Source organism: Crinia signifera, chromosome 5 (genome assembly GCF_055691185.1).
Source record: "Crinia signifera chromosome 5, ASM5569118v1, whole genome shotgun sequence".
In the NCBI taxonomy this organism is placed as follows: domain Eukaryota; kingdom Metazoa; phylum Chordata; class Amphibia; order Anura; family Myobatrachidae; genus Crinia; species Crinia signifera.
In genome coordinates, this window is record NC_139221.1 from 36771108 (window position 1) to 36794880 (window position 23773).

The 23773-nt window shown below is 44.6% G+C and overlaps 1 long non-coding RNA gene across 18 annotated transcripts in view; it reads right to left on the reverse strand.

Moving 5' to 3' along the window:
• The window catches only part of LOC146080110 (uncharacterized), a 180916-nt gene that overhangs the window by 63331 nt on the left and 93812 nt on the right, over positions 1-23773 (reverse strand). For 15 of the 18 annotated variants that reach the window (XR_014474823.1, XR_014474820.1, XR_014474824.1 and 12 more), the window contains 3 exons: positions 23147-23289; positions 9017-9159; positions 1927-2099 (listed from right to left, as the gene is read on the reverse strand). This is a non-coding gene — a long non-coding RNA (uncharacterized LOC146080110). The remainder of the gene's footprint in view (positions 1-1926; positions 2100-9016; positions 9160-23146; positions 23290-23773) is intronic. The other 3 variants (XR_014474815.1, XR_014474818.1, XR_014474816.1) reach the window with 3 other exon arrangements.

Here is a 23773-nt window from a genome sequence, read left to right on the forward strand (position 1 = left end):
AGATGAGGTCGTACCAATGACCTATAAAGTGGCATTATTATGGATTTTTTTCTGCTACTGATTACTCTCCCTATGCAACCAAGCATCTGACTAGCCTTCCTCATTGCTTTGCTACATTGCTTTCCTGCCTTTAAGTCACTTGAAATAGTGTCTTAAAGTAGGACTACAAGTCAAAGTGGGCCCATTAATACCCCACATGTTGGGGTTTGTGGTTCTCCAAGTCTCAGCATGTGGAGGTGGCTTGCTGGGCCCTGTAGTTCTACTACGGAACCCAATATCTATTGTTAACACTAATTTTTACACTTTTTTTTACCATCTGCCTGACATCCCGAGCTGGAGAGGGCCTTCATTGGGGGAGTTCCCCACTCCCCCAGGTACCTGGCCCAGGCTGACCAGTCAGGGTGCCATATTTTGGCTGTGACATGGCACCACTGGCTGTTGGAGCCCGGTGCTGGTTTAATGAAATACGGTTAAAGAAATACAGGGGAACTCCATTTGATTTTCCCCCTATATTTCTTCATCCAGGACCGGCTCAATGAGCGCAGGTCATTTTTTAAATGATTTATTTTTCTATCTTTCCATAGAAGCATCGCACGGATCTGACCTGATCCGTGCATTGCTTCAAGCTCGTCTGTCTTTGGCTGCAGGGAAACTTGGCCGCCAAATACAAATCACTGCACCATCGGAAAATAAGAATCCAGAGAATCAGTCAACTTTGTAAATTAATAATGGACAAAAGAAAAAGTAGTAGAGATAATTGGGCTCAGAATATATTTTAGCAAAACGTCCAACTTATTATTACATATTCTTAACATTTTACTTTTATTGGTAATTTCTAAAAAAGAGGTGTGCCAATCACACCCTCTTTGTAAGACAATAGTAAAGATATGCAAAAAACTTGCAGTAATCTGTCCACCTTAAGGTTATTTGTTATTTTGCACGGTCCTTAATTAGTGGATTTCCTGAATTGATTATCAAATATGGGGGATATCAAATACATAAAATCTACAGGAAATATTGGGGCAGATGTATTAAGCCTTAACAAGAGATAAATCCAAGGGTGATAAGGAGAGATAAACATCCAGCCAATCAGCTCCTTACTGACTTTTTCAAACACAGCCTGTAACATGGCAGTAAGGAGCTGATTGGCTGGACGTTTATCTCTCCTTATCACACTTGCATGTATCTCTTGTTAAGGCTTAATACATCTGCCCCAGTATCTGAGCATCCAAATGTAAGTTTTAACCACATTTTCTTAAACTTTTTTTTGCACATCTTTATTATTGTCTTACATAGAGGGTGTGATTGGCACACCTCTTTATTAGAAATTACCAATAAAAGTAAAATTTTAAGAATATGTTATAATCACCCCAAATATCTCTACTACTTTTTCTTCTGTCCATTATGAATTTATCCAATTAGAGATGGGTAGCGCCACCTCTTTCTGAAAATGACGAAAGCCTAAAAATGAAGAGAGAAATCTAAAGCAATAATGACAAATAAAGAATAACTGACAAAGAGGAAGAAAATATATTTTTTGTAAAGACGAACAAAGGAACACTCAGTGCAGAATTAAATCTTCCCCCCGAGCTTTGGCCCGATTATAGCCGATCCCGCTCATTCTCGGCCTTCTTAGTAAATTTACCCCTAAGTCAGGGACTGTGGGGTGAATTTACTAAAATGGGGTTATTTGGCGCTGTCTAGAAGATAATAGGTCAAATCTGATTGGTTGCTATGGGCAATATCCCACGTTCAATAGAACTCCCATCTTAGTAAATTTATCTATGTGCCTTCTAGTAAATGTTCCAGCTGCGTTCTCGAAAAAAAAAAAAAAAGTGAATTTATTCGGCAACGTTTCGTGGCATTACCCCTTTCTCAAGCCTTTACAACAAGTGAAACACACAGTGCATAATGGTGCATAAATACCTTACTGAAATCAGTGCCCGCCTCCTTCTCCCGTTCGGCGCGTGCAGCACGCCGATCCTCTCCTCCCTGTCGCACTTCTGCCCTCTCTCACCGGGCAGGTGACGTCACAGGAAGTTCCGGAGTCAGCAGAGCTACTCCGTGCCCGGCCGGGGGAAGACGCGGTGTTCTGTTGCCTAGGCGACAGGACATCAACAATTTAAAACAACTCAGCTAAAAACACATTCATCAATACATGTAAAAAACATAAGACATTTGAAATATACAATATCAATGCATAACCATGATTACCTACAATATATATATATATATATATATATATATATAAAAATACTAAACATCAGCACTCACCTTTCCTAGTTTTGGGGTGCCCTATGGCTTGTGACCACATAGTTTAAACAGACATTGTAGGGGCTCTGCACACACTAAATTAACTACTAATAAATAGTGGAGATTTGGTTCATGAATTGCATTTAAGCCTGCAGCCCCCTTCACGGGACCCCATTTTTCTGCAGGTCCTAACACTATCGCTCAAAATGGCTACAATACACATTGCTATCACATCAATGCTTGATTCCAGGCATGCTATCTGGTCTGAAGCTCACAGCAGACTGTGCTTTTATAGGTGAGCAGTTAGGGTGACCCCTGACGAAAATCAGGACCTCTTGCTTGAAAAGGCTGTTGGGTCACCTGTCTTTATTGTTTGTTTAAACATGCTTATCCTGGAAATACAAACCACCTTTCTTCATCTACAAACGAGTGCTGGTCCTTCTTTTCTCTATCTGCCCGCTACGTGGATTGGGTATTGGATTGGATTGAGTGTGAATTTATATATATATATATATATATATATATATATATATATATATATATATATATATATATATACTTGTTTGGTGTGGCCGAGCACACTGCCCTGTTGCTGTAGCTGGTCGGGTGCACCGTCAAAGATTATGTAGACTGTGGCGGGTGTGGACGTAGCACTCCAGACATTGTAGTAATCCAAAAAAGTTTATTTGCAGACAAGCAACGTTTCAATGCATGTGCATTTTCGTCAGGCTCCTGACGAAAATGCACATGCATTGAAACGTTGCTTGTCTGCAAATAAACTTTTTTGGATTACTACAATGTCTGGAGTGCTACGTCCACACCCGCCACAGTCTATATATATATATATATATATATATATATAAATAAGGAGGCAGTGTGTGTGTGTATATATATATATATATATATATATATAATTGATCATATCCCCTGACCTGTGGCCAGGATCCGGGGAAGGAAAACGGCACTCGCGGATTTTGTAATTCAATTTTTATATGGTTCAAAGTGACATCATGCCCAGCTACAGAAGAGGTTGAAATTTGCGGGACATGCTGGTAAGAACTAATATAACAAAACCGCCAGCACCCACTCTATTTAACATCTAGCAAAAAAAACCCGGGTGCTACAAGTGCCCTTCTTGTACGACCTGCAACCTTGTAGAAGCAGGTCCCACCTTCAAACACCCACTAACCGGCCAGATATATAAAATCAACCACGTTGTGAATTGTAGAACTCCATTTATAATTTATATTATAATGTGTCCATGTGGCAAATACTATGTCGGCCAAACTATAGTAAATTTAAGGGTTCGGATGGCATTACATCGATCGGCAATTACAGCAAGCCTCCAAGGAAAGGACATTAACCAACCAGTAGCCCGGCATTTTAAAAACAGTGGACATACCTTAGCTAACCTGAAATGCAAAATCATAGACCATATCCCACCATTGAGCCGTGGAGGAGATAGACAGAAACTCCTGACACAACGAGAGTCGCAGTGGATATTTCGGCTTAACACCATGGCACCAACAGGGTTAAACGAAATGATCGCCTGGAATGCTTTTGTTTAAACTGTCCGATAGAACATCTAACTTTTGTCTATTCAAAGGAACTCTGTGTGAAGAGTATAATATTGCGATTTAACACTAGATATAACCAAATATCAGGGGTGTCGACACTTTGTGTTGACATCGGTACACATATATAAAAGTGGTATATAACCTGATTAGTGTCTCATAATCTAATTGTGTAACAATAATAAGTGATGAAAAAAGGAGCGCTTTAAAGTACACAAGTTGCTAATTTTTAGATATTCTAAGTAAATGTACTGAGCCCCGTTTTTACAATTTTTAATACTAGCACCCAAGCACCTTATGTAGTAGCTGCACTTTGCACTTTTTTATCATGTTATTAGTTTGTATCACGTATCCAACATTTTGTTCTGTTGGTCTTATTCTTAGAGCACATGCACGGCAAACCCGGCTGACCGAGTATCAGGCATCCAGGGTTACCATGACAACAGCCGGACGTCACAGTGGGCTAAACCGTGGGTCCCGGAAGCTGGATCCCGTACACGCCGGGGAAGCTACACAGGCTGCACTGACAAGCTACATAAGGTAAGAGGGCAGACTGCTCTGTTTATATCACTGCACAGGCACTATTTGCACTTTACAGCGCATCTGAGGAAAAGGCTGACCAGCCTTGAAACGTCGGTAATGCTGTACATGATGTCACTTTGAACCATATTAAAATTGAATTACAAAATCCGCGAGTGCCGTTTTCCTTCCCCAGATCCTGGCCACAGGTCAGGGGATATGATCAATTGCATCTAAAGCTTTAAGGGCACCGCGGTCTGTGACTGATTCGTCCGGAGTGCCGAACATAACCCAATAGACTATATATATATATATATATATATATATATATATATATATACACACACACACTGCCTCCTTATTATTCACCCGCTGGCTGGCTGTAAGGGGCTGGGCAGGGCTTCTGGCAGCAGACAGCAGGATGGAGGACCAGGGGCTCCTGAGAGGAGGGCTGCCGGCCTGCCGGAGCAGAGAGGAGGGTGCCGGGCGGCAGGCCTGCAGGACGAAGACGTGAGATGATGACATCATCTCCTAAGCGTCAGGCAGACTGCAGGGTGGCTCGGTACGGTACTGGCCACTTGGGAGAGGCGCTGAAGGCTTTTTTAGACACCCGGATTCTGGGAGAATCCGGGAGACTGGTAAAGCCTCCTGGAGGGTTGCCACCAAAAATGTGAGAATCCCGGAAATCCAGGAGGAACCCTACCTCTCAGTGAGTCTGGACTGTGCTGTTTAGGGTGGCAGTTGGTGGGTCACCCCTATCTGAATTTTGGACTGTGCTGCAGCCCTGCAACTCTGCAACTGCAAACTTAATGTCCAGAAACAGAGCATCTTGTCCCTCCTGGAATGGGTCATGTTGTGAGTTATGCCATCGCACTCCCCCAGAGAATCCTATGGGAAGATGCTGCTGCAGGCAGAATGGAGCAGGAGGTATCTATGACATTTAGTCGAGGGGGGGATACTTAGTTTTTGCAGCTAATAACTGCCAGTACACATTAATAAATGGGCTCCTAAAACTTGTGAAAATGTCTCCGTTCTCTTGCCTTCTACCACAGTTGACAATGGACACTTGTGAGCTGTGTGTCATTAGACATAATGAGTAAGCGGAAGATAAATTGCAAGTATAAATAGTGTGATACTATTTTTATGATGGGCAGCTACAAAAATATGTGCAATGATTTTTTTTGCATGAGGGCATTCACAACTGTTCCATAGGCATATTGCCAATTGCCTCAAAGGTTCGGTCTGTTTGAACCCAGATAAGCAGCGAGACTGTGCCATGGGCAATACCAACATACAAGGAGACAAAACTCAAGTCAACCCGTTAGTACTGTGCTTGAGGACTGAGTGGTCGTCATAATGAGTATAGCACAGTCTGCGAGCTGGAAGAGCAATAATGTTCTTTATACGGAATATCTGGACAGTGCTTACTACTGTAGCTACCACAAGGCTACTTTAAGACATATTGTGAAAATCCTCCTCAATTCTTCTATCTTATCTTGGAACATAAAGTGAATAAACTGCCTTACTAAACAACATAGTAATGGCCGTGGACAGATTGCTTGCAGCCCTGCCCTTTCAGTGTACATGCGCAAAAAAGGGTGCCAGGACTTACAGGAGTGTGCAACAAGTCAGGGGGGCCTGGCCTCACAGCATGCCCCCTTCTATCTCTGAGCTAACAATGACAAGATAGGTGGCTAAATATCACCCTACCCTCTGCAAAGCTCTGGTTTGGCCTACATCAGGAGTGTTTAACATGTGGCCCCCACAGCTGCTGCGTAGCCGTGGCCTATATTTACATCTCTCTTCTTTCTCTCCCTTTCTTTCTTCTTTATTGCATCCCTTCACCTGTAGCCCCCTCCTTTCCTCTCATCTTCTTATCGATCATTGCTCCTTTTCATATGTCTCAGCCTCCTCCTCAGTTTGTCTTACCCACAAAATAATGATTGGCTATTCCTGCATGCTAGTGAGTGATGGCCATTACCCTGTGCCCTTTCTAGCCCTGGTAAATAAACTTTATAATAAATCACAAATGATTACATTCAGTAGTGGAATGTAGGCACAGTGAGGCTGATGATGTCACAGGCACAGTGAGGCTGATGATGTCACAGGCACAGTGAGGCTGATGATGTCACAGGCACAGTGAGGCTGATGATGTCACAGGCACAGTGAGGCTGATGATGTCACAGGCACAGTGAGGCTGATGATGTCACAGGCACAGTGAGGCTGATGATGTCACAGGCAGCCTTTGTGATGTCACTCAGAGGTCATAAAAAAGGCTGTGCTTGGTGAAGCACAATCAGTAATTTGATGAGAGTGAGCTGTGTGGTTGATTCATATCTGTGTAGATATACATACGCGTTTTCTCATTTCAATAACATGTGGCAGCCTTATTTAGGGCTGTTTCAAAGTGACAGGCTCCGCCTGGAAGGCACCAGAGGTGTCAATCTCAGGATTTTAGATGCTGCTCAGTGCATATTGCGCAAACAATTTAAGGTCAATGGCCTGCAAGATTTGGCAAAAGGATTTGCTAGCTCCTTCACTCCCCTGTCTGAGCCAGCAGTGCAGATTCATGTAGTGTATTATGATGTCAAGGGATCTCACGCATTCGTATCATATTTTGTGGATGGAAAGATCTACATTGTGGATAGTGATACATTTAAGTTTGGCGACTCTTACAACAATCATCTGTATGCCTTCTATTGTAATGTTCCAGAGGAGCAGAGGCATTTGCGAATTATGAATTCGGATAAACAGGGGAAGAGCACAAGGGATTGTGGTATATATGCTATAGCAAATGTTGTAGAAATACTGTTCACTGGCAATATCTCCAGCTGCACCTACAATGTGCCATTAATGAGGCAACATCTCATAAAGTGCCTGGAAGATGAAAAATTTACGCCATTTCCTAAAACTAGGAAAAGAAAATGCCATGAACCATTGGAACCAAAAATCACCAACAAACGGAGGCGACTGGATCCAGATTTAATTTGCTGCAGCATAGAAACTGGAAAGTTTACACCACTTCAAGAAAATCGGAAAAGGAAATGCCATGAGCCGTTGGAACCACATATCACCAACAAACGAAGGCGACTGGATCCAGATTTATTAGATGCAGCCTAGAAGATAGTAGACCGGATTGATTGGTTGCTCATAGCAACATCACATGTGAAGTAGAATACACATCTTAGTAAATTTCCCCCTGAAACATTTAAACTACTTCCAGAAATTAGGAAAAGGAAAATGATAAAAGGGAGGAAACAATCCGGCATTCATTAGATGCAGCTCTACCTGATAGTGGCGTCACTGACGCAAAAGCTGGGGATTATGGCTACTGGCGACACCCCTAAAAAAAAACGACACCTAGCAGCCACCTCATGGGTGTGTTGGAAGAGCTGCTAAGATGATCATTTTTGTTAAAATGTTCACAGTTACATCCAACTCATTGATATTAATTCCAACAACGTTAACCTCATCTTCAGGGACACATGACATACACTACACAAAGCCGCGCAAAATCAGCATCAAATCCCACCCCCAAGTCTAATAAGGACAGTCCTGTACTAACCACGTGCCATCAGGTGTGCACGCCATGCCAGCCACTCTGGAGGCACTTCTCAGCAAGTGCTATGTCACCATGGTGTGCTCAGGGACTCGGCACAGAGACGGAACTTCTGGTCACCTGAAAGTTTCACTGACCCGTTAAAGCAGGCATGTCCAAACTAGTGCCCTCCATAGTTTGGACATGCCTACAAATCCCAGCATGCCTTGCCATAGTTTTTACATTCCCTAATAGCAAAACTGGAGCAAGACATGATGGGACTTGTATATTCACAACAGCTGGGGGGCCATAGTTTGGACATGCATGCGTTAAAGTATCCAAGTAAATTCACTTTATTTATACTGTAAAGGCATATTAGATGGTAGAAATGTTTGTTACATCAATTTAGCAAAAAAACAAAAAACTTGTGGCACGTTAAGAGAAGAGATAATAAACAACTAACGGGTATGGATCATTAGGTCTACAAGAAGTTGGTCCACAAGCATTGGGTCGACACCATTAGGTTGACATGCAGAAAGGTCGACATGGGTCTATGTCGACAGGTCATTAGGTCGACACAAGCATTAGGATGACATGGGCAAGGTCGACAGTCAAAAGGTCGAAATGTGTTTTTTCACAGGTTTTTTTTAGCCGAATGTTAACACAGTTGACATGGACACTGAAACGTAGCACCACGTCTGTTCGGCACACTTTTATTCTCCCTCCACGCCCTAGTCGTTTACGACGAAACGCGTTGGATTTATTCCTTGTACTTGTTGAACCGAATTGACTCCATACGGATGAGAAAAATGCTTTTATCTTGTGTTTTTTATATAAATTTGTATTAAAACTGTTGAACAGTGATTTGCATTACGGTTCTTTATACCGGTTTTGGTGATGGAATCTCATACTAGGGGCGCACTGTTTCCTACTATCTATATATATATATATATATATATATATATGCTCTGAAGGAAAGGGCACTCAGGGACTCTCAATTTGGTGAAGAGTGGACTGGTTTATTCAATCATAAAGCACCAAGGTTTCGGGGTCTCCCCCTTCGTCAGGACAGGTAAATGGTGTAACAACAAATGATACAGTGACAGTGAAATATAAAGACTCAGGTACTTACCCCCTCCTGCAGCTTGTGCTCACACACGGGGACCGTTGGGCTGGCTTCCGGGATCGATCGTACCTCCATGACCTCACCGTGACTGACAGTGTCGTCCCTCAGGCGCATCAGAGCTGGGCTGACATGCGGTCACGTGGGGCGGGCTGTGGAGGGCATACAAGACGTTAGAGCACACATACAGAGTGTGAAAAACATATAATGCATACATGGGATAGCATGTCAGTTTTGTGCAAAAAGCATCCAGGACACAGCACCTGAAATATGAGGATGCAAACATTAGTGAAAAAAACGGCAACACAGCAATAAAACAACAAGTGATACAGTGCTGACATCTAGTGGTGGAAATAATACATGAAATGAGAGTAAGGAGAATAAAGGTTTAAAAACTTGGCTTTACTAGCTAGGTAAAGCTCTAACTTCATATTACGCATGTATGTGTGGCATCAACCCTTAGTGTGCCGACAGCACAACCAGCAGGGCTACTACGTGTAACTGCATACATGGACTGTGGGGTATCTGTACTGGGGGCAATAATCTGGTGCTGGGTGTGTACCAGCTACCTAATGTGTTGGCACAACACCATGTATGTGGGTGTTGTGGCAGCAAAGCAGGGTACCATCTGTCAATGGGACTGCAAGGGGTGGCATCAAATGAATTCTGGTGACCTGATCAGAGGAAATTGTGAAGCCCCAAGGTCTCATTGAGGCCTTTGGGTGCCAGTGTGTCTAATTTAAAAATCCACTGGGACTCCAGTTGGAGTAGTTTTTTGGATCGGTCTCCCCCACGTATTGAGGCAGGGATGTGATCTACAATCCTATATCGTAATATGGCCATGTTATGTTTTGCCCGGGCAAAGTGCCGGGCGACCGGTTGTTCACTCTTCCCGGACAAGAGCGCTGCCCTAATGGCACTGCGGTGTTGTGCCATTCGGACTTTGAACGCACAGTCGGTTTTACCAACGTAGTTGAGCCCGCACGGGCATTGTATAACATAGATAACGTAATTGGTGGTGCATGTTAGGGGCCATTTTATCTTAAATTTCTTTCCCGAGAATGGGTGGGCTATCTCTGTGCAAGTGACAAGATAGCTGCACGTAGTGCATCCCAAGCACCTGTAGCAACCTGTTTTGCCTGGCCTGGCGGTCCGTGTCTGTACATCAAAATTAGTCATTTCCGTCTTGATGAGTAAGTCCCTCAGATTGGGGCCGCGCTTATAACTGGGCATGAGTTTAGTGTTCTTAAATATAGGTTACGTCTGGGTCAATCTTAATTATTTCCCACTACTGTTTTGCTTTGCGGGAAGTGACCAGACTGGTTGAGCTGTACTCGTTAACCCATGGTATACTGGGTGGTTTGATTTTGGGACTACTTTTGGCTAGAAGGTCATTGCGATTTTGTGACAATGCTTTCGTTTTGGCCTGCAGCAATTCACTTGTGGGGTATCCTCTCTCCTCAAATTTTTTAACCATGATGTCGAGTTGTTTCTCTGTCTCCATGGTAGTGTCCGTTATTCTACAAACCCTAAGGAATGGAGAATAGGGCAGACTTTTGACAGTATTACGGGGGTGAAAACTATCATGTCTCAACAGGGAATTACGATCTATTGGTTTCACGAAGAGGGATGTATGGAGATTCCCATCGGTGATGGAGATGGCTATATCCAAAAACGGTATGGTATTGCTGTTGGTAGTCAGGGAGAGCTTAATGGGATGGGCAGAATTATTTTGAGTGGCCACCAACTCTGCTAGAGGAGCTAGGGGACCTTTCCAAAGCAGGAAGAGGTCATCTATATATCGCACATATAGATCTATGCAGGAGTTCACACTGGCATTGTCGAGAAAGAGTGATTTCTCTACCTGCCACATGTAGGCATTTGCAAAGGACGGAGCTACTGGGGATTCCATAGCACACCCCGTCCTTTGCAAATAATAACCGCCATCGAAGAAAAAGTAATTATGTGACAGTGTATATGTCAACAATGATGTATATATATATATATATATATATATATATATATATATATACACACACACACACACACGAGGGTGGATTAATAACTACCTGTGTTAACAATAAATGGTATAGACAATTGGGTGCTCCCCTTTTTTGCTTTTGGACAGAATTCTATGTGTGAGAAAAATGATTAGGTATTCGAAGAGGATAAAAGGTTTTACGTCCCTTGGATTTCTGTATTGGTCTCTTCTATTCCAGCTTTTTTCCTGTTCTGTTGCACCATGGTTAATAAATCTCATCAATATTGGAATATTGTGTTCAGTTCTGGGCACCGCACCAGTGCTCTCTGTCACTGTTCTCTCTCTCACCTAAGTGTAAGAGACCACTACAGAAATCCAAGGGAAGTAAAACCTTTTATCTTCTTCGAATACCTAATCGTTTTACTCACACATAGAATTCAGTCCAAAAACAAAAAAGGGGGAGCGCCCAGTTGTCTATACCATTTATTGTTACTTACTCTCTTATAGTGGTGTGTTTGGGATACACCATATGGCACAGACCAGGCAGATCCCTCAAAATAGTGCCACGTTACCTTACAAACAAACTATATTTTCCAGTGCCTGTGTTAAGAATGAAGACATACATTTTCTCAATTTATTTTATTTTTCCTTTCACGGCAATACACTTTTTCCCAACGCCCCTGACATTTCTTTAAACACTCTAAAAAATACGATTTGTCAAACTCACGTAGGCTTTTGTCTCAACGATGACCTCCTTGTTTGAGCTGAATTTTTTTCCCCCACAAGCCACGTTTTCAGGTTAGGGAACAGAAAGAAGGCGCAGGGAGCCAGAAAGAAGTACTGGTAAGTACGGTGGATGCAGCAACAATTCATTGCGCAATTCATGCAATTTGGCCGTAACAATTCCGGAAGAAGGAGCTGGTGCATTGTCGTGTTGGAAAAAAGAAATAACCTATGAATCAATCTGAAATTTGGTATGGCGTGGTTTGAAAGATGGTAGTACCCGATAGTAACACCAACTTTCCTCAGCAACGCCACCTGTCTTCAAACACAGTTACTTATTGATCCACCCGTGTGTGTGTGTGTGTGTATATATATATATATATATATATATATATATATATATAAACACACTGCTGTCAAATAATGGGGTAGATGTATTAAGCCTTAAAAAGAGATAAATCCAAGTGTGGTAAGGAGAGATAAACGTCCAGCCAATCACCTGCCAACTGCCATGTTACAGGTTGTGTTTGAATAAAGTCAGTAAGGAGCTGATTGGCTGGACGTTTATCACTCCTTATCACACTTGCATTTATCTCTTGTTAAGGCTTAATACATCTGCCCCAATGTTACTTTCCTAACTGCATTACCAACAAATGCCTTTCCGCCTTTTATATCAGCATACACTCAACGTTCAGATTTACCAGGTGAGATACATACCTCCCAGCAGAATAGGGACACTAGCGCCCGAAAAGGGGGTGTGGCATATGCAAACGAGGGTGTGGTATATGCAAATTAGGGCAGCGCCCCCATTTTCGGCCACTGTGCCTCTGAATAGACGCTGAGCGCATGCGCACAGCGTCTATTTTGTCAGATGGGGGGGGGGGACGAACTCCCAACTGCCTCCCCCCCCCCTGCCGGCCGCGGGTGGGAAGCGGGAACGTCCCCAAAAATGCCATCGGCAGCCGGTGACACTATCCACTTACTCTTTCCTCTGGCGCACTTGCAATCATTGAGTAAGTGACGGGACAGGATTGCTTGTTCTGAATGATGCTTGCATGTTTTCAGTCGCTGCTATATTCCTTGAAAATTGAATTCCAAAGGGATATATGGGCCTTTATTCTGGTTCATTCGCAAAGGCAAATTCCTTCTCAAATGGACAAAGCCATGTGCATTGCAGGGGGGCAGATGTAACATGTGCAGAGAGAATTAGACTTGGATGAGTTATTTTATGTCTGTGCAGGGAAAACACTGACTGCTTTATTTTTACACCGCAACATAGATCTCACTTTGATGTAAAACCTCACCCAAATCTAATTTTCTCTGCATCAGCCTCACCTGCAGTACACATGGTTTTGTCCATTTGAGAAGGAATTTGCCTTTGCAAGTGAACCAGAATAACCCCCATAGTCTGGACGAAGATGAGATATATTGAAAAAAGTAATTTTATTCGCACACTTTCAGATACTTATTAAAGAATAAATGTGAATCCTGAAACATCCAATGAAGCACTGCGCATTCATGTCAATCGAGTAACATGAAGGCAAGGGGATATTTCCCTCTTTCCGAGCATTTACAGCTAATTTGCAATCATGCCTCCCCCGCGTTTCTCTACCTTAAATCTCCTCTAGTCAATACACCTCCATAAAGCGGCCAATCAGAAGGGTTATAAGGTCATGGAGTGAGCACAGGGGATGTGCGGGGACAGATCGGCCACTGGTCCAACACTTGCTGTTTTGTGTTTTGCATTAATATGAAGCAATCATGTAGCCAAATCATTATCAAAAATGGATTTAAAATTGTAGTGTTCCCTTTGTGGCTCTGGCAGAGTAATAGGTGACACAAATGATGCTTTCATAGTTTTTAAGAAACATCCATGGTAAGTAGCTTTGCTGATGCTTGTTCTGTGGGTGAGAGCAGGGCAGCCGAGAGGAATGCCGGGCCCCAGTAAAATTTTGGGGGCATGGCCACCTTCACCAGTGAGTACCAAAAGTCGGCACAGTGCATTTCCCAGGGCCCCCTTCTCCCCCTCCCCTGTCCCTCGGCTGCAGCAGCTGTCCAGGGACCATTCCACTTCACCCCAGGCTCCACCGCCCTCGGTATCACTTTATCAGTCACAGCACAAAAGCAAATGTATGTACAGTATGTATGTGAGAGGCAGTGTATGTATGTATGTATGTATGTATGTATGTATGTATGTATGTGAGAGGCAGTGTATGTATGTATGTATGTATGTATGTATGTGAGAGGCAGTGTATGTATGTATGTATGTATGTATGTGAGAGGCAGTGTATGTATGTATGTATGTATGTATGTATGTATGTATGTATGTATGTGAGAGGCAGTGTATGTATGTATGTATGTATGTATGTGAGAGGCAGTGTATGTATGTATGTATGTATGTATGTATGTATGTGAGAGGCAGTGTATGTATGTACAGTATGTATGTGAGAGGCAGTGTATGTATGTATGTATGTATGTGAGAGGCAAAGTATGTATGTACAGTATGTATGTGAGAGGCAGTATGTATGTACAGTATGTGTATGTATGAAGTGTTCACTCTAGAACCCGCCATATTTGAAAATCCATGCAGTTCCTGTTCCCTGCCTGGGGTGTCGCTGTCTGCTGTTGTGTTTTTAGCACAGGACTGGTTTGCATATCAGTGCTGATATACAGATCACATTGTGCTGGAAGCACTACAGCAGACAGCGACACCCCAGGCAGGGAAGAGGAAGTGCATGGGTTTTCAAATATGGCGGGTGCTAGAATGAACACTATGTATGTATGTATGTATGTATGCATGTATAAGGCAGTGTATGTATTTGAGAGGCAGTGTATTTATGTACATACTGTATGTATGTGAGACAGGGTTGCCTACACTCCCGGAGGCTCCCAAAAATCACTAGTCCTGCCCCATCCTCGAGGACCTGCGAATATCGAGTTTTGCTGTACTAGGGGTGGGGCTTGATGACATATAGATCAGGCCCCGCCCCCTGAAGTGCTGCTGATAGTCTCCTCTCTGGGCTGCTCCTGGAGAGTAGGGATGGACATATATCTATCAAATAATGGCTGGGAATCCGCCATTGAATCTTTCAATGCGATGGTCGCTATGCATCAAAAGTATTTGATAGGGAAAAAATATATATATATATTTTGGTACTTGTGTAGTTTCACGGCACGTCAGCGTTGTGCCCGGGGTGTCTCCACTTGCCCCCGTTGTCAGCGCTGCCCAGGCGCTGCCTATTTCACTGTGGAACTACAAGTACCACAGTGACCGCCCGGCCGCTGTTAACGTAGCTGTCAATACCTAGCTTACAGCTAGAGCGGCACGAGCACAGTCAGGCAGAGCTAGAGCGGCACGCGCACAGTTAAACAGAGCCTCTGGCAGGCTGCCAAGTTTCTGTAACAGACTGTGCGCGCGGCGGCGCTGTGAAACTACACAAGTACCTATATTTTTGGCGCATGCATAAATAAAGACTGTTTTTGCACATGCGCAAACATCTTCACCCTGGCCGCGCATGCACAGAAGCACTGCAGCTTGGCTGGCTGGTGGGACCATTGGAACACCATTAAATGTTTACCATTTGATGGTGGCAAACATCAGAATGATGCAATCATCGAATGGTAAAACCACTACCTTAGAAACAAAAAAAATCGATCATATTGAAACAACACGATGCGATGTCCTTCTCAGGGAGGGCAGGGATGTATGCACTGCACAAACCCGAGCTGTCAATTTTTGGGGGCGCTTAATGTGTGGGGACCCCTATCGCCCCTCCCTTAATCCAGCCATGTGGTCCATTGTGACGAGACAGACTGCTGTAAATTGGCTGCATTGATAAATATTTCTTTCTTTCCAGGGGCCCTAGGTTTTGTTCTGGGGCTTCAGCCACAGCTAATAATGTTGACGCTGACCTTAGAGTTTGGTACGACTGTCAGCTGAGACCCAAAAGGGACGTGGACCCGTTTGCGCAGACTGTAACGTTGCTTCCTCACAGGCCCAAGTCTTGTGTGCCAAGAATCCGCACGTCAAGTTCTGCGGTAAGTGTCCATAGTGTACTTCTGCTTTGTCCCCAGGAGCAAATCATTCTTCTGTGCTAGGGAAACCAGTAAGAGCGTAAACCAGTCATGCTGATGTGCAGAATACTTAGTACTCAGGACCTTGTTCTGATTGACTCACAAGGCTGCAAAATTCCCATATGGTAATGAGGATGCCCGGCAACCCCCGCCCTTCTCCGCTGCCCACTCTCCGTGTAGGGTGCATGCACTCAGCGAACAGAATGTTTGCTGTGGGTGAACGCAGCCTGCATCTGCACATGTGCAGAAATGCGCCTGTGCAGAAGCGCAACATCGGTCCTCCGGGCGAAAATCTGTGCAATGCAATAGATGTTCATATTTCGGCACTGGTCTCCAGGCAGTAGTAGGGATGCCAGCGACATTATAGTGAATGCGGGCATCTTGACCGCATACCTGCTGGGATGTGTAGTTTCACTACATCTGGGGAGCCACAGTTTGGCTGGGTTTGTACTAGAGCACATGTTCTCAAACTCGGTCATCAGCGCATCGTATTCAGGTCGCCTCAAAGATTCACAGGTGAGATAATTAGCTCCGTTGTTGATCTTTTAAAATGTGTCAGTGAGTAATGAGTACCCCTGTGCACCTGCCAGGGGACCTGAGAAATGACAGCTGTTTGAGGTCCTGAGGAACCAGTTTGAGAACCAAAACATAAAGGCGGAAAAACAACCAAATGACTGGCTTTATAAGTCTGGCAAGAGACCAAATAGGACAACTGCTTGAGGCCGGCAAGTTGGTGTGAAGCCGTACAGAGATCTGTTGCATTTAAATGTAACTGCCGTTCCCAAATCTATAACCAGACCCGAGCATCTGTGCCTGGGCTGGTATTTAAATATAGGGTGGGGAGGTGTGGTCAGGATCTTAATCTTATTTTTTTAAATCCATCACTGTTGTATTTCATGATTAGGGATCAACTACAAGACCTAGAGCAGGCATGTCCAAAGTCCGGCCCGGGGGCCAATTGTGGCCCGGGATGTAACTTCAAGCGGCCCGCAGCCTCCAGCCAGAAGCGGGGCGGCTGGAGGCTGAAGTGGGATGCACAGCACAGGACTCTAGAGGTGGGACCCCGGCGAGCGCGCCTTTCCCTTGATGGCTTGCTGTCTGCATTGGTGAGGGGGTGCTGTTTGCCACTATAAGACGTGTTTGCCGTATTTCAGATGAGTACGTGTCCAACTCCTGCTGCTGCAATTATATATCACCCTCCATCGTGATCACAGTGACAGCAGTGTGTGGGGAGGGGGGAGCAGCAAAGGGGAAGCTTACTCTCGTAATATGCAGAGAAGGGCGGCGGCGGCGGGAGCCCAAGCGTCTGTCACCTGCAGGGGAATATACAGTGAAGGGAGGCAGTATGTGGTACATACAGAGAAGGGTGGGCAGGCTGGGAGTCATAGTGAATGGGTGCAGAGGGGGGGCATACAGTGAATGTGGTACATACAGCGAAGGAGGGGCAGTTTATGGGAATATACAGTGAATGGTGCAGAGTGGGGGGCATACAGTGAATGTGGGCAGAGTGGGAGGCATACAGTGAATGGGGCAGAGTGGGAGGCATACAGTGAATGGGGCAGAGTGAAGGCGTACAGTGAATGGGGGCAGAGTGGGGGACATAAAGTGAATGGGGGCAGAGTGGGGGACATAAAGTAAATGGGGGAAGGCTGGGGGAAATACGGAGAAGGGGGGTCAGACGGGGAATATACAGTGAGTAGGGGCACGCTGTGGGACATACAGTGAGTGGGGGCATGCTGGGGGACATACAGTGAATGGGGGTATGCTGGGGGACATACAGTGAATGAGGGCACGCTGGGGGACATACAGTGAATGGGGCATTCTGATGGTCGGCCCCCACACATTTTCACGTCACCATATCTGGCACTCTTTGCAAACAGTTTGGACACCCCTGACAGAGAAAAATACTGCAGGCAAAGAGTCAAATTTAGCAATGATCGTATATTCAATGCAATCTGGGAGCGATATTAGTACCCAAGGCTGCACTGCAATATGCGATCATATCTGCTGGATGTATTACTGAGCACAGGCAGAGACAGGGCTCAGAAAGGAGACTGTCCCTGTGATATGCTCAGTGAGCTGCCCGGTGGCCTGTGCATGCAGTGTCAGCAATGACTGTGCTGAACAGCGGTTACTTTCTGGGCGGGTTCTGGGGGGAACCATCTGGCCAGTCAGCTATGTGATGTGTAGTCCATGGGCTAGCACCACTTTCATATGGCGGTAGTCGATATCAGGAACACATCGCATTCCGGATGTTGGTAAATTGAGCAGCATTGCATACCTCCCAACATGACCCATTCCAGGAGGGACAAAATGCTCTGCTCCTGGACTTCCTTGCCAGTTGCAGAGGTGGGACTGCACCACTGTGGCAAACTCAAATAGAGGAGCCACATCTGCCAGTGAGTCTGGACTATGCTGTTTAGGGTGGCAGTTGGTGGGTCCCCCCTATCTGAATTTTGGACTGTGCTGCAGCCCTGCAACTGCCACTGGCATGGATGTCCAGAAACAGAGCATCTTGTTGGTAGTTATGCCATCGCACTCCCCCAGAGAAACCTATGGGAAGATGCTGCTGCAGGCAGAATGGAGCATCAGGTATCTATGACATATAGTTGGGGGGATTCTTAGTATTTGCAGCTAATAACTGCAAGTACACAATAATAAATGGGCTCCTAAGACTTTTGGAAATGTCTCTGTTCTCTTGTCTTCTACCACAGTTGATGCTGGACACTTGTGAGCTGTGTGTCATTAGACATAATGAGTAAGCGGAAGATAAATTGCCAGTATAACTAGTGTGATACTATTTTTATGATGGGCAGCTACAAAAATATGTGCAATGATTTTTTTTTTGCATGAGGGCATTCACAACTGTTCCGTAGGCATATTGCCAATTGCCTCAAAGGTTCTGTCTGTTTGAACCCAGATAAGCAGCGAGACTGTGCCATGGGCAATACCAACATACAAGGAGACAAAACTCAAGTCAACCCGTTAGTACTGTGCTTGAGGACTGAGTGGTCGTCATAATGAGTATAGCACAGTCTGCGAGCTGGAAGAGCAATAATGTTCTTTATACGGAATATCTGGACAGTGCTTACTCCTGTAGCTACCACAAGGCTACTTTAAGGCGTATTGAGCAAATCCTCCTCAATTCTTCTATCTTATAAAGACCATGGACAGATTGCTTTGCAGCCCTGCCCTTTCAGTGTACATGCGCAAAAATGAGTGTGTGGTAAGGACTCACAGGAGTGTGCCACAAGTCAGGGGGGCCTGGCCTCGTAGCATGCCCACTTCTATCTCTGAGATAACAATGACAAGATGGGTGGCTAAATACAGAGATGGAAAATATGCTGTGCACATCACCCTACCCTCTGCAAAGCTCTGGTTTGGCCTACATCAGGAGTGTTTAACATGTGGCCCCCACAGCTGCTGTGTAGCCGTGGCCTATATTTACATCTCTCTTCTTTCTCTCCCTTTTCTCTCATTGCATCCCTTCACCTCTAGCCCCTCCTTTCCTCTCATCTTCTTATCGATCATTGCTCCTTTTTATATGTCTCAGCCCCTCCTCAGTTTGTCTTACCCACAAAATAATGATTGGCTATTCCTGCATGCTAGTGAGTGATGGCCATTACCCTGTGCCCTTTCTAGCCCTGGTAAATAAACTTTATAATAGATCACAAATGATTACATTCAGTAGTGGAATGTAGGCACAGTGAGGCTGATGATGTCACAGGCACAGTGAGGCTGATGATGTCACAGGCAGCCTTTGTGATGTCACTCAGAGGTCATAAAAAAGGCTTCGCTTGGTGAATAACAATCAGTAATTTGATGAGAGTGAGCTGTGTGGTACATACATTTTTGTGTAGATATACATACGCGTTTTCTCATTTCAATAACATGTGGCAGCCTAATTTAGGGCTGTTAAAAAAGGACAGGCTCCGCCTGGAAGGCACCAGAGGTGTCAATTTCAGAATTGTAGATGCTGCTCAGTACATACTGCGCAAACAATTTAAGATCAATGGGCTGCAAGATTTGGCAAAAGGATATGCTAGTTCCTTCAGTCCCCTGTCTGAGCCAGCAGTGCAGATCCACATAGTGTTTTTTGGTGGCAATAGATCTCACGCGTTCGTAACATATTTTAAGGATGGAAAGATATACATTGCGGATAGTGATAATTTTCAGTTTGGCGCCCCTTACAACAACCATCTGTATGCCTTCTATTGTAATGTTCCAGAGGAGCAGAGGCATTTGCAAATTATGAATACGGAGAAACAGAGGAAGAGCACAAAGGATTGTGGTATATATGCTATAGCAAATGCTGTAGAAATACTGTTCACCGGCAATATCCCCAGCTGCACCTACAATGTGCCATTAATGAGGCAACATCTCATACAGTGCCTGGAAGATGAAAAATTCACGCCATTTCCTAAAACTAGGAAAAGAAAATGCCATGAACCGTTGGAACCACAAATCACCAACAAACGGAGGCGACTGGATCCAGATTTAATTCGCTGCGGCATAGAACCTGGAAAATTTACACCACTTCCAGAAAATCGGAAAAGGAAATGCCATGAGCCGTTGGAACCACATATCACCAACAAACGAAGGCGACTGGATCCAGATTTATTAGATGCAGCCTAGAAGATAGTAGACAGGATTGATTGGTTGCTCATCACATGTGAAGTAGAATACACATCTTAGTAAATTTCCCCCTGGAACATTTAAACTACTTCCAGAAATTAGGAAAAGGAAAATGATAAAAGGGAGGAAACAATCCGGCATTCATTAGATGCAGCTCTACCTGACAGTGGCGTCACTGACGCAAAATCTGGGGATTAGGGCTACTGGCGACACCCCACAAAAAAAACGACACCTGGCAGCCACCTCATGGGTGTGTTGGAAGAGCTGCTAAGATGATCATTTTTGTTAAAATGTTCACAGTTACATCCAACTCATTGATATTAATTCCAACAACGTTAACCTCCTCTTCAGGGACACATGACATACACTAAACAAAGCTGCGCAAAAATAGCATCAAACCCCACCCCCAAGTCTAATAAGGACAGTCCTGTACTAACCACGTGCCATCAGGTGTGCACGCCATGCCAGCCACTCTGGAGGCACTTCTCAGCAAGTGCTATGTCACCATGGTGTGCTCGGGGACTCGGCACAGAGACGGAACTTCTGGTCACCTGAAAGTTTCACTGACCCGTTAAAGCAGGCATGTCCAAACTAGGGCCCTCCATAGTTTGGACATGCCTACAAATCCTAGCATGCCTTGCCATAGTTTTTATATTCCCTAATATTAAAACTGGAGCAAGACATGATGGGACTTGTATATTCACAACAGCTGGGCGGCCATAGTTTGGACATGCATGCGTTAAAGTATCCAAGTAAATTCACTTTATTTATACTGTAAAGGCATATTAGATGGTAGAAATGTTTGTTACATCAATTTAGCAAAAAAAAAAAAAAAACTTGTGGCACGTTAAGAGAAGAGATAATAAACAACTAACGGGTATGGATCATTAGGTCTACAAGAAGTTGGTCCACAAGCATTGGGTCGACACCATTAGGTTGACATGCAGAAAGGTCGACATGGGTCTATGTCGACAGGTCATTAGGTCGACACAAGCATTAGGACGACATGGGCAAGGTCGACAGTCAAAAGGTCGACGTGTTTTTTCACAGTTTTTTTTTAGCCGAATGTTAATACAGTTGACATGGACACTGAAACGTAGCACCACGTCTGTTCGGCACACTTTTATTCTCCCTCCACGCCCTAGTCGTTTACGACGAAACGCGTTGGATTTATTCCTTGTACTTGTTGAACCGAATTGACTCCATACGGATGAGAAAAATGCTTTTATCTTGTGTTTTTTATATAAATTTGTATTAAAACTGTTGAACAGTGATTTGCATTACGGTTCTTTATACCGGTTTTGGTGATGGAATCTCATACTAGGGGCTCTGTTTCCTACTATCTATCTATCTATCTATCTATCTATCTATCTATCTATCTATCTATCTATCTATCTATCTATCTATATATATATATATATATATAGATAGATAGATAGATAGATAGATAGATATAGAGACAGGAGAGTCCGGCACTCGTAAATGACTGAGTGCAAATAAAGCACAAAATGATGCTGAGGTGCCTTCCTCGAATAATCAACAAGATGATAATCCAAACAGTACTCCAATGGAAGCGGCACTCACTCAGGCTTGGTTAAAAGGTCCTTCATTGGTCCAACGTTTTCGAGGTTTCCCCCGTCGTCAGGGACAGCAGCACACAGACTGCACATTTACAAACAACATTTATATACCCCCACAAGACATCCCCCCACAAAAACAATTAAAAATACCTGCACATACAATTTGCAATGAGAGAACTCACCTGCTCAACATCGTGCGCCCGGCGTCTGAAACCGGAAGCTGTCATTGTTCCGGGTCAGACGGCGTCACGATGTGCAGCAGGCTAACCAGCACTTCCGCCAACCAAGCATTCACCGCCACGCCAGCCATGGCCGGAAGCGGGAACCAAAAGCTGACGGAGGCTGGAGCAAAGTCTCAGATAACGGTTGCCTAGCAACCTGAAACAAATATACAAATGGACGGCAGCGTATGGTGGAAACAGGCAGACGCGCCACATAGCCTCCTAAGAAGCAAATGTTATTATGCATGTATAATAACGCATAATAATGTTTGCTTGTTAGGAGGCTATGTGGCGCGTCTGCCTGTTTCCACTATACGCTGCCGTCCATATGTATATTTGTTTCAGGTTGCTAGGCAACCGTTATCTGAGACTTTGCTCCAGCCTCCGTTAGCTTTTGGTTCCCGCTTCCGGCCATGGCTGGCGTGGCGGTGAATGCTTGGTTGGCGGAAGTGCTGGTTAGCCTGCTGCACATCGTGACGCCGTCTGACCCGGAACAATGACAGCTTCTGGTTTCAGACGCCGGGCGCACGATGTTGAGCAGGTGAGTTCTCTCATTGCAAATTGTATGTGCAGGTGTTTTTTGGGGGGATGTCTTGTGGGGGTATATAAATGTTGTTTGTAACTGTGCAGTCTGTGTGCTGCTGTCCCTGACGACGGGGGAAACCTCGAAACCGTTGGACCAATAAAGGACCTTTTAACCAAGCCTGAGTGAGTGCCGCTTCCATTGGAGTACTATATATATATATATATATATATACACTCTGAAGGAAAGGGCACTCAGGGACTCTCAATTTGGTGAAGAGTGGACTGGTTTATTCAATCATAAAGCGCCAAGGTTTCGGGGTCTCCCCCTTCGTCAGGACAGGTAAATGGTGTAACAACAAATGATACAGTGACAGTGAAATATAAAGGCTCAGGTACTTACCCCCTCCTGCAGCTTGTGCTCACACACGGGGACCGCTGGGCTGGCTTCCGGGATCGATCGTACCTCGATGACGTCACCGTGACTGACAGTGTCGTCCCTCAGGCGCATCAGAGCTGGGCTGACATGCGGTCACGTGGGGCGGGCTGTGGAGGGCATACAAGACGTTAGAGCACACATACAGAGTGTGTGAAAAACATATAATGCATACATGGGATAGCATGTCAGTTTTGTACAAAAAGCATCCCGGACACAGCACCTGAAATATGAGGATGCAAACATTAGTGAAAAAAACGGCAACACAGCAAAAAAACAACAAGTGATACAGTGCTGACATCTAGTGGTGGACATAATACATGAAATGAGAGTAAGGAGAATAAAGGTTTAAAAACTTGGCTTTACTAGCTAGGTAAAGCTCTAACTTCATATTACGCATGTATGTGTGGCATCAACCCTTAGTGTGCCGACAGCACAACCAGCAGGGCTACTACGTGTAACTGCATACATGGACTGCGGGGTATCTGTACTGGGGGCAATAATCTGGTGCTGGGTGTGTACCAGCTACCTAATGTGTTGGCACAACACCGTGTATGTGGGTGTTGTGGCAGCAAAGCAGGGTACCATCTGTCA